Source organism: Neoarius graeffei, chromosome 27 (genome assembly GCF_027579695.1).
Source record: "Neoarius graeffei isolate fNeoGra1 chromosome 27, fNeoGra1.pri, whole genome shotgun sequence".
NCBI classification, from domain to species: Eukaryota; Metazoa; Chordata; class Actinopteri; order Siluriformes; family Ariidae; genus Neoarius; species Neoarius graeffei.
In genome coordinates this window covers 7,591,368-7,604,283 of record NC_083595.1, presented here as the reverse complement: position 1 = coordinate 7,604,283, position 12,916 = coordinate 7,591,368, and positions in this window count along the sequence as shown.

The following is a 12,916-nucleotide window of genomic DNA, read 5'->3' as shown; positions in this document are numbered from 1 at the left end:
AAGAGCTACAGACACATACGACAAATTTAAATGATGCATGTGAAGACCATGATGTGAAAATTTCGACCGACAAATCAGAAGTCATGTCAGTAAGGTCACCATCACCTTTGCTTATAACCGTAAATGTTACACCCCTGAAACAAGTCCCAGAATTTAAATATCTGGGCAGCATCCATCCATCATCTATAGCCGCTTATCCTGTTCTACAGGGTCGCAGGCAAGCTGGAGCCTATCCCAGCTGACTATGGGCGAGAGGCGGGGTACACCCTGAATAAGTCGCCAGGTCATCGCAGGGCGCATGGAGGCAAACAACCATTCACACCTACGGTCACTTTTGAGCCACCAATTAGCCTAACCTGCATGTCTTTGGACTTTGGGGGAAACTGGAGCACCCAGAGGAAACCCATGCAGACACGGGGAGAACATGCAAACTCCACACAGAAAGGCCCTCGCCGGCTGCTGGGCTCGAACCCAGAACCTTCTTGCTGTGAGGTGACAGTGCTAACCACTACACCACCATGCCACCATCTGGGCAGCATATTTACTGAAAATGGAAAAATTGACAGGGACATTGAAGTACCAATGCAAAAAGCCAACAATGTTAGTTACCAACTGGCACCCCTCTTGAAACACCCTTTACATTCCCCTGAACATCAAACCACAACTCATCAATACCATACTGTATTTGTGCCAACCCTGACATACCAGTCCCAAACATGGACTCTGACCAAGACCTGAGAAGGAAGAATAACAACCTGTGAAATGAGATGTCTTAGAAAAGCAGCCAATAAGACCAGGCGTGACAGAATAAGGAACAAAGAAATAAGGAGAATAGTGGGCACAAGATCGGTCCATGATCACATTCAACAACATATCAAATGGTTTGGCCATCTCAATAGGATGTCAATCCATCATCCTGCTTTTAGATCCGACAACAAAAGGAGCTCAGAGACCCGAGTTCGAGGGCGGCCTCGCAAACGCTGGATTAACGGCGTGAGGGAAACCCTCAGAACCTACAACCTGTCTGCTACAGAAGCTGCCCAACAAGCCCTTGACCGGCGTCTCCAGATCCCTGCGACACCTCAAAGTACAAGCAGTAGATAAAAGAAATGAAAGAAAGAACATCATGTCTGTAACCGACTAACAGAAAATACAATGATATGCAACTCGTACACAGATTGTGTACGCAAAGGAACTGAAACAGTGTAGTGTTTATTAGCACAAGTCCAGAGATGCGAAGTTTTCAGGTGTCTGTAGCCTATTTATCTTTCTGACAAATTTGACTTTTACTCCCTACATTTTAACACTAATATCTGTACTTTCTCCTCATTACATATTCAAATCAGACTCATTACTTTACGTTTACAGTGTCTTGCAAAAGTATTCATCCCCCTTGGTGTTTGTCCTCTTTCATCGCATTACAAGCTGGAATTAAAATGGATGTTTGGAGGGTTAGCACCATTTGATTTACATAACATGCCTACTACTTTAAAGGTGCAAATTGTTTATTATTATTATTATTATTATTATTATTATTATTATTATTGTGACACAAACAATAATTAAGATGAAAAAACAGAAATCTGGAGTGTGCATAGGTATTCACCCCCCCAAGTCAATACTTTGTAGAGCCACCTTTTGCTGCAATTCCAGCTGTAAGTCTCTTGGGGTATGTCTCTATTAGCTTAGCACATCTAGCCACTGGGATTTTTGCCCATTCCTCAAGGCAAAACTGCTCCAACTCCTTCAAGTTAGATGGGTTGCGTTGGTGTACAGCAATCTTCAAATTATGCCACAGATTCTCAATTAGATTGAGGTCTGGGCTTCGATTAGGCCATTCGAAGGCATTTAAATATTTCCCTTTAAACCATTCTAGTGTAGCTTTAGCAGTATGTTTAGGGTTAGTGTCCTGCTGGAACGTGAACCTTCGTCCCAGTCTCAAACCTCTGGCTGACTCAAACAGGTTTTCCTCCAAAATTGCCCTGTATTTAGTGCCATCCATCTTTCCTTCAGTCCTGACCAGCTTTCCTGTCCCTGCAGATGAAAAGCATCCCCACAGCATGATGCTGCCACCACCATGCTTCACTGTAGGGATGGTGTTCTCAGGGTGTTGGGTTTGTGCCACACGTGGCGTTTCCCATGACGGCCAAAAAGATCAGTTTCGGTCTCATTTGACCAGAGAATCTTCTTCCATGTGTTTGGGGAGTCTGCCACATGCTGTTGGGCAAACTCCAAACGTGTTTTCTTAAGTAATGGCTTTTTTTCCTGCCCACTCTTCCATAAAGCCCCACTCTGTGGAGTGTACGGCTTAAAGTGGTCCTATGGACAGATACTCCCATCTCCACTGTGGATCTTTGGTGTCTTTGTTGGATCTCTGATTAATGCCCTCCTTGCCCAGTCTGTGAGTTTTGGTGGGCGGGGCCTTCTCTTGTCAGGTTTGTAGTGGTGCCATATTCTTTCCATTTTGCTATAATGGATTTAATGGTGCCCCGTGGGATATTCAAAGTTTGGGATATTTTTTATAACCCAACCCTGATCTATACTTCTCCACAACTTTGTCTCTGACCTGTTTGGAGGCTCCTTGGTTTTCATGTTGCTTGCTTAGTAGTGTTGCAGAGTCAGGGTCCTTCCAGAACAGGTTGATTTATACAGATGTCATGTGACAGATCATGTGACACTTTGATTGCACACAGGTGGATCTTAATCAACTAATATTATGCAACTTATGAAGTGAATTGGTTGGATCAGCGCTTATTTAGGGGTTTCATATGAAAGGGGGTGAATACCTATGCACACTCCAGATTTCTGTTTTTTCATTTTAATTATTGTTTGTGTCACAAAAAAAAAAAAACAATTTTCACCTCTAAAGTGGTAGGCATGTTGTGTAAATCAAATGGTGCCAACCCTCCAAACATCCATTTTAACTCCTGCTTGTAATGCGACAAAACAGGACAAACACCAAGGGGGACGAATACTTTTCCAAGACACTCATGCATTTGACAGAAATGATTGATTATTTTTATTTTTCGTCATTGCATGCCTTCCCAACATCAAGACCAAGTTCAACAACCAACCGCTGGGACAAAAGCACGCAGAAAAGACGATGCTGATTAAACCAGCTCAATCTGGCAAGCCTGACTCTGATTCAAAACATGAGCTGCGTTCAAATTAAACAAACTCAGACGAATGGGTGTTCTTTGAATGTTTTTGCGCAAACCTACCAAGTTGTTTGATTTAAATACTGAACGCTTTAGCTGTATGTGAGGAAGTTCTTCGTAATCAACAAATAAGTTATTAGCGAGCATGTTAGGAATCCAGTGAGGTAAAGAAAGTTGTTAGTTCGTGTTATATACAGTTGGATTTTCAATTCATTCATATCGACTGCATGTGCAAGCAGATTATTTATTTATCACAAAAATACTTGGCAATTAATATATTAATATATGGAGCACCTTACATACAGTATTATTTAATATGGGTTTGGGCACACACTCCGACTCCCCCCCATTATATTATACCTTGAGTACATTTCAGAGTCTGTGCTTTTGTACTTTTACTTGAGTAAAGAAATTGAATCAGTACTTCTACTTTTATATCTATAGTCAGGCCATCTTGGCAGATGATGCCATCCATGAGTAGCCATGAGTGCGGGTTGATCCTGATTGGCAGCTGTTGCATGTCTGTGGGTGCATCACTCCTCTTGTAGCAGCTGCCAGCTTCGTTGCACTGCTGTGAAACCCTGGTGAACTGTGCTGCACCATCCCCTGCGATCATGGGCTAAGTGCTTAAAGTTTGCTGGATCGATTTGTGCACGCTTAAGTTGTCGTTTAAGGGTGTCCTTGTAGCGAAGCTATACATGGTCGACCATGAGGACGTGTGCCATTCATGAATTCACCAAAAAAGAGCAACTTTGGTAGTCGTTCATTTGGCATCCTGGTCACGTGCCCCGCCCACCGTAGCTGCATCTTGGCTAGTATTGCTTCAATGGGTGGCATGTTTGCACGGCGCGGGGCCTCGATATTTGTTACCTGCAAGCTTGTAGTACCAGAGCTTTTTTTATTTTATTTTTCTTTTCTTTTTTTTCTATTTTCATTTAATTTATTTAGTTTTTTTTTTCTGTGTGTTTGTGTAGTTTGATGTTTGTTTGAGTGTTTTTGTCCGCCGGTTGTGGTGTAGCTCTGGACCTAATTTGGGCGTCGGTTCCCTCCAGGCCTTGGTTCGTCGTGGGCGATGCCTGCGCTCCCAGCTGTGGACTGCAGTGAGCTCGTTGCTCATTTTACATCGTGGTTGTCCAGCGCTCTGCGCTTTAACGCTTGGCGTGGTGTTCCAAGCGGTGTTGCTCGGTGGTGTCGCGGCGGCTGTGCAGGCGGTTCAGACATACCAGCGCTCTGCGTGGCGGAGCTTCTCTGCTCGCTTTGTGGATCCATGGCGTGGTGTTCGAGCGATGTTGCTGATGGCGTCACGGCGGCGGTGCTGGAGATGTGGGACTCGTTTTTGTGCGCCTTTTGGTGGGACTGTGGCCGCTACACCACGGGAATTACATTCTGAACCCTACTTGGTGTACTTTACTTTTTTTTTATTATTATATTTTTTTAAATTTTTTATTTATTTATTTATTTTCCTTGTCTATAATTGTAAAGCGTCCTTGGGTTTCTTGAAAGGCACTATATAAATTTAACATTATTATTATTATTATTATTATTATTATTATTGAGTCCGACTCGTGACTTGACTTGGACTTGAGCACTGATGACTCGGACTCGGACTCATGCATTAACTGCATTTGGACTCGTAAACTGGAGACGAGGACTCGGATTTTTTCTTTATTTTTCGTAACATGCCATAATAAGTTGGCATAAGATATTTATATCTACATTAATTTTTATACTAATTTCACGCAAGAGAGAGAATGCACATTCACCTGTTCATACGTCATGTTCAGGAACAAACTAACCTTAATGGTGCTAAAATGCTGGAGAGACACTGCTAGGATTGTCTGCTTTGCTTATACAGACTTCTCGTGCAGTGGGAAAAAAAATGCACTGCTATGTGTTCCATATGTAGAAGAACTATCGAGGGGACGACGGGGACAACTTCGAACTTCAATTGTCATTTGGCAAGACTCCACCCAGAGAAGGAAGTGACATGCTATGTTCATTGTTCTGTTGATAGCGGGCAGGGCTTGCTGAGCGATGAACTAGCTAGTGTTAGCTCTTTCTCATGTTATTTGCCCTGTTGATAGTGGGCGGGGCTTGCTGAGCGATGAACTAGCTAGTGTTAGCTCTTTCTCATGTTATTTGCCCTGTTGATAGTGGGCGGGGCTTGCTGAGTGATGAACAAGCTTTTTATCTGTAGTCTATTAACTAAAATGGCGCAGTCGAGCAGGAACGTTAGTCCGACACAACAGCAGAGACGCTTTCACATAAAGGCAGCAACAGCCACCGTCACATGGTGCGGATGGAGTCTTGTTCTCGGACTCGACTCGGATCAATAGTGGACTCGGCTTGAAATTTTCTTTAATGACTTGGACTTGACTCGGACTTGAACACTGGGGACTCGAGACTGGACTCGGACTCGAGGTTTAGTGACTCGACTACAACACTAGTGGATCGCTGGCTCCAGAGACGGTCCTTTAGCCGTGCAAAGGCAGCAGATGCTGCTCCCACAAGACAAGTCTATTCCAGTCAAACTTCTACTTTTGCTTGAGTATTTTTACACAAGTATCTGTACTTCTATTTAAGTAAAGAAGAATGCGTAAAGTAAAGAATGTACTTTTGCGAACTCTGCACGATGCGGCTCTTTTATCAATAAAAAAAAATCAACTACTTGTTTTGACTCTAAACTTTAGCTTTGTGTTAGCGTAGCGTTTATCATCGCTATTCGTCTACTCAAATCAATTAAAAAGTATAACTCTAAGTACATACATAAAATAAATGGACAAATATGTAGTTAAACTAATAGCTTTGCGATAGTAATATCAATAAGAGAAATTTGAATTGCAAAGCTGATTTCTTGTTTTTCTTCGTGCGACGGGTGCTTTTCACTTCGCTATACGTAGCCGGGAACAGCCCGCTATCGCAGGAAAAAGACGCTTTTGACTGACACTGCAGACGATCCACAATATTTACGTACTACAAACAATTTTAAGCATAACTTTAATAACATTTAAAGATGTGATGCTTTGAAATTTTTCTTAATAACTAAGTTTATAACGAATAATAATGAAGCACCTACGATCTCTTGGATGAAATATTTGCCAAAATCAGATATTTTGATCAGATTATTTTGTATATGTGGGAACTAAGGTCCCCATAAAGAAGGTAAACACAGTGAAATGCACTGGGGGGACTGTAACAAGGAGCTCTGTGTGTGTGCATGAAGATCTCATGAGTCATTGTCTCACATTACTCTGCTCACTCTGGTCCCCACAAGGTCAGCAATACCTGCATGTGTGTGTGTGTGTGTGTGTGTGTGTGTGTGTGTGTGTGTGTGTGTGTGTGTGTGTGTGTTTGGTACCATGGCAACATGAGCAGATATGTACACAGTGAGAGGTCAGGTGGTGAAACAGAAACCCCAGAGAGATGGACAGATAAAGAAATGGTCAGAGAAAGCGCAAGTAAGTAGCATGCAGGAGAAAGTGAGAAAGAAAGATACAGAGATGGTACAGATTCCCGAGCAGGTGTTCAGAAAGAGTAGAAGATTAGGGTAGAGCGAAAGAGTAAGAGATGGAGAGAATAGAAAGGAGAGAGAGAGAGAGAGAGAGAGAGAGAGATGTCGGGGAGTGAAGGGCAACAGAAATCTTGAGGGTTTATCGCACCAGGAAAGGAAAGCAAAGTGTGTTTTTATGAGTGTGTTTTTGAGAGACAGATCAAGGGGTAAAAAGAAGGAGTGTGTGAGAAGAGAATGAAGGAGTGAGAGAAGTGTGTGTGTGTGTGTGTGAGGTAGATTGCTGAGTAGGGTAAAAAGGAGTGTGAGAAAGAAGGAGCGAGAGAAGTGTGTGTGAGGCAGATTGCTGAATATGTAGGGAGTGACATAGTGCCAGAGATTTTCGCATGGTAAATCTGTGCGAACAGTATCTCCTCCCTCGCAAGTGCACAGCCAGGGGCAGGTGTGTGTGTGTGTGTGTGTGTGTGTGAGAGAGAGAGAGAGAGAGAGAGAGAGAGAGAGAGAGAGAGAGGCCCTGGCCTGGGGCTGCTTCCTCAAGGGAGCAAGGGTAGGCACTTCTCTAAAAGTCCAAATTAATCAGTGCACCGTATGAGGAAACGTTCTAAGCTTGTTCTTCAAATGTGTGTGTTTCATGTTAGTGTAATTAGTATAATGCAACAAAGTGTGTGTGTGTGAGAGAGAGATACTTTCTGTGTGCTGGAGTGTGTTATGTTGGTGGTCTGTTAATGACTCTTATTAGTGACGAGCATTAGGAAGGTTTACTTGTGCTGGGCACGTGTATATCTAGCCCACTGTGTGACTATAGTTAGAAAATAGTGCACAATACTGTGTGTGTGTGTGTGTGTGTGTGTGTGTGTGTGTGTGTGTGTGTGTGTGTGTGTGTGTGTGTGTGTGTGTGTGCACGCGTGATCTGGAGAGTATCTTAATAAAGTCCACTGCGTTGGAGTGTATGTGTTTACCAAACTATGCTTTGCTCTGAGAGTGGGGAGTTAACAGAGTGCACTGTGTGTTTGTACTAAACGTCCCAATGTTAATTATTGATGTTTGAATTGAACAGGAGTGTACTGGACGGGGGATATTTTAAGATTTCAGATAATTTTACTGGCCGTAAGGCAGCTTTTGGAAGGGCAGTACGGTGGTGCAGTGGTTAGCACTGTCAAGAAGGTTCTGGTTCAAACCTCATAGCCAACAGGGGCCTTTCTGTGTGGAGTTTGCATGTTTTCCTTGTGTCTGCATGGGTTTCCTCCCATAGTTCAAAGACATGCAGATTAGGTAAAATATCCAGCCACTGGGGTTACACAATCCAGCGCATACTTGGTGCTGGTCCCAAGCCCGGACAGATTGGGGAGGGTTGCATCAGGAAGGGCATCCAGGGTAAAGCCTGTGCCAAATCAAATATGCAGAACTGATCTGCTGTGGTGACCCCTAACAGGAATAGCCAGAAGAAGAAGAAGATGGCTTTTGGAAAGTACACTTGGCAACCCAGGTATGGCAGTGAAGGACATACCAAAAATCAAATCATAAACTCCAAGGAACTCTCTGTAGGCCTCGGTGACCAAATTGTGTCGAGACATAGATCTGAGCAAGGATATAAAAAAAATCTCGAATGTTTGGAATAGTTGTCCAAAACTCAGTAACTGGGCTAGAAAGGCCTTGGTCAGGGAGGTGACCAAGGACGCAATGACCACTCAAACAAAACTTCAGAAGTTCACTGCAAAGATGCAAGAACCTGCCAGAAATAGTCCATCACACCTTTGAAGTACTGGAGGAGGTTTTGGAGGGTATTTGGGAGGTTCTGAGAGAATATTGTGGGAGGTTTTGAGGGGTTAATGTGGAGTTGTATTGTGAAGGTGTAATGGTGGAAGTTTTGACGGAGTAATGGTAGAAGTTTTGACCTTTGACGGAAGCTGGTGTTGAGCAACAGGCAAATAACAGGCACTTAAAGACTCATGAGGAAAAAAGATTCTCTGGACCGATGAGCCAAAAATGGAAACTGAACTCCAAGCACCACATTTGGCAAAAATGTGGCACTGCTCATCAACTGGTTAATCCCATCCCTGTGGTGAAGCATGGTGGCGGCAGCATCGTGCAAGTTGGGTGATTCTGAGCAGTAAGGATGAGGAGACTTGGAGCCAAATACAGAGATGTTCTTGAAGAAAACCTGCTCAATTTACAGCACAACAATGACCTGAAGTATACAGTGAAGACAACCCTGGAATAGAACATCGATGGAGAGACCTGAAGATGGCAGTTCACTGAAGCTTCCCATCCAGTATGTCTGAGCTTGAGAGGGTTTACCAGGAAGAAAGGAAGCAACTGGCCAAATTCAAATGACACAGAATTGTAATTGCTGCCAAAGTTGCTTGGGCCTTTCTACTCCCATCCATCCATCCATTATCTGTAGCTGCTTATCCTGTGCAGGGTCATGGGTAAGCTGGAGCCTACCCCAGCTGACTGTTGGCGAGAGGCAGGGTACACCCTGGACAAGTTGACAGATCATTGCAGGGCTGAGACATAGAGACAAACAACCATTCACACTCACATTCACACCTACGGTCAATTTAGAGCCACCAGTTAGCCTAACCTGCATGTCTTTGGACTGTGGGGGAAACTGGAGCACCCAGAGCAAACCCATGCAGACATGGGGAGAACATGTAAACTCCACATAGAAAGGTCCCCGTCGGCCACTGGGCTCGAACCCAGAACCTTCTTGCTGTGAGGCGACAGTGCTAACCACTACACCACCGTGCCACCCCACCTTTCTACTCAAAGTACTGAATAAAGGATCTGATCTAAATATTTGTCAAAATGAGAGAATTCAGGGTTTGATATTGAATCCAGTTGCAGATATTACCAAAAATTTGTTTTCACTTTGTCATTATGTGTTAATGTATGTAGACAGATGTCCAAGCTGCATTGTAAACTGGATAATAAAATTGCGTGTATTTGAATTTCGCAATATATTATTTCCGTCCCAAGATACTGAGGCGAATTATGAGGGAATGTTGGCGAGACTATTTCCAACAGATCAAACTGTTTATGTTTAGCTCTCCATGTAACTCGACTCCTCGACGTATAACTACCTCATCGCTTATCATTTAGCTTTGATACATTTCCTAAATAACAGTTAGCCACAGCATTGTCACAGATAAACCTGAGTTAGCTGTGTCAACTCAGTTCCAGTCTAAATACTGAAGCTTTCCTTTTTCAGCTCACTAGCTAATCCTAGCTTACGCTATGCTCGTGATGAACAGAACATGGTTCTTAGGTTATTTTATCTGACTTGCTTAAAATGTTGAGAATGTGACCTTGCAATCCAAGAGTTAGATTCCAAAATTGTACTCATATCAACCTGTGACAGTGTTTTCCGACCTGTTTTTAATTTTTTTCAGAGGATATGCTCCAGGAAACAAACTGTCTCATGGTAAAACAAATTAAAGTCACTCTACAGCTGAGAAAGTTTCATTCAGACTTCTATAAAAATATATATACAGTAATATAAATATACTGTTATTGTGGTAAAAGCTATAGTGTGTGTGTGTGTGTGTGTGTGTGTGTGTACTGTGCCATACTGTGGTTTGGTAGATTGGTGTGAGTATGAGTTCCTCTTACTGACCTCTGGCTCACCCTGTAGCTCAACCCCTGCTGAACACACTCACACCTGGGCTCCAGTTGGCCCAGCGTCCCTTGCCCCGGTCATGCCACCACAACACACACACACACACACACACACACCTAATCATTTAGTAGTCTTCCAAGGTAAGTACTTTTCTACTGCCATAATACTAAATCCAGAACTATCTGTACCCATTTTGCATCCCATAACATAACCCGGTGGCACGGTGGTGTAGTGGTTAGCGCTGTCGCCTCACAGCAAGAAGGTCCGGGTTCGAGCCCCGTGGCCGGCGAGGGCCTTTCTGTGTGGAGTTTGCATGTTCTCCCCGTGTCCGCGTGGGTTTCCTCCGGGTGCTCCGGTTTCCCCCACAGTCCAAAGACATGCAGGTTAGGTTAACTGGTGACTCTAAATTGAGCGTAGGTGTGAATGTGAGTGTGAATGGTTGTCTGTGTCTATGTGTCAGCCCTGTGATGACCTGGCGACTTGTCCAGGGTGTACCCCGCCTTTCGCCCGTAGTCAGCTGGGATAGGCTCCAGCTTGCCTGCGACCCTGTAGAACAGGATAAAGCAGCTAGAGATAATGAGATGAGATGATAACATAACCCATAAAAGTGGGTGGAGTTTCTCTGGCGGTCGTAGGTGGAAACTAGTTGTTTGATCCGTGATTAGTTATATCTTCACCTAATAGTTTTGTAAAAAATGTCCTTGTAATAAGGCAGACTCGAATGAACACATAATGAAGATCCATGTGCGAACATTTAAAAAAAAAACCCACCACAATGTAAACAAAGCGTAGTCAGGTATCAAGGACAATACTGTACACAAATTCAATAAACGTACCAAGGGTCAAAACACATCTATGCAAAAAGAAAAAAAAAGAACATAGGTCAACTTGGACAAACACAAGTGAATGGCAAGACTTCGCAAAGTCTTGCCAGGTTATAAAGTGTAGAAGCAGGAAGTGAGAGCCAAACACATCCCTCAAAGTAAGAGCGTCGGTAATGAAAAGATTTATAGCTTGTAGCTAATAAGCTAAGTCAGCTAGCTGGCACTTATTAATGTTAACAGTAGCTTGTAGTGATTAGCTAGATTAAAGATAATAAAAAAAACTCACTTGAAAATCCCGACTTAATTAACATCAAGTCACAGGATGCTAACAAGAAAGAAAAAAAAACACTAGCTACAGTAAGGATATAGCTACAACCCCAATTCCAAAAAAGTTGGGACAAAGTACAAATTGTAAATAAAAACGGAATGCAATAATTTACAAATCTCAAAAGCTGATATTGTATTCACAGTAGAACATAGACAACATATCAAATGTCGAAAGTGAGACATTTTGAAATTTCATGCCAAATATTGGCTCATGGCGGCACGGTGGTGTAGTGGTTAGCGCTGTCGCCTCACAGCAAGAAGGTCCTGGGTTCGAGCCCCGGGGCCGGCGAGGGCCTTTCTGTGTGGAGTTTGCATGTTCTCCCCGTATCCGCGTGGGTTTCCTCCGGGTGCTCCGGTTTCCCCCACAGTCCAAAGACATGCAGGTTAGGTTAACTGGTGACTCTAAATTGACCGTAGGTGTGAATGTGAATGGTTGTCTGTGTCTATGTGTCAGCCCTGTGATGACCTGGCGACTTGTCCAGGGTGTACCCCGCCTTTCGCCTGTAGTCAGCTGGGATAGGCTCCAGCTTGCCTGCGACCCTGTAGAAGGATAAAGCGGCTACAGATAATGAGATGAGATATTGGCTCATTTGAAATTTCATGACAGCAACACATCTCAAAAAAGTTGGGACAGGGGCAATAAGAGGCTGGAAAAGTTAAAGGTACAAAAAAGGAACAGCTGGAGGACCAAATTGCAACTCGTTAGGTCAATTGGCAATAGGTCATTAACATGACTGGGTATAAAAAGAGCATCTTGGAGTGGCAGCGGCTCTCAGAAGTAAAGATGGGAAGAGGATCACCAATCCCCCTAATTCTGCGCCGACAAATAGTGGAGCAATATCAGAAAGGAGTTCAACAGTGTAAAATTGCAAAGAGTTTGAACATATCATCATCTACAGTGCATAATATCATCAAAAGATTCAGAGAATCTGGAAGAATCTCTGTGCGTAAGGGTCAAGGCCGGAAAACCATACTGGGTGCCCGTGATCTTCGGGCCCTTAGACGGCACTGCATCGTATACAGGCATGCTTCTGTATTGGAAATCACAAAATGGGCTCAGGAATATTTCCAGAGAACATTATCTGTGAACACAATTCACCGTGCCATCCGCCGTTGCCAGCTAAAACTCTATAGTTCAAAGAAGAAGCCGTATCTAAACATGATCCAGAAGCGCAGACGTCTTCTCTGGGCCAAGGCTCATTTAAAATGGACTGTGGCAAAGTGGAAAACTGTTCTGTGGTCAGACGAATCAAAATTTGAAGTTCTTTATGGAAATCAGGGACGCCGTGTCATTCGGACTAAAGAGGAGAAGGACGACCCAAGTTGTTACCAGCGCTCAGTTCAGAAGCCTGCATCTCTGATGGTATGGGGTTGCATTAGTGCGTGTGGCATGGGCAGCTTACACATCTGGAAATACACCATCAATGCTGAAAGGTATATCCAGGTTCTAGAGCAACATATGCTCCCATCCAGACGACGT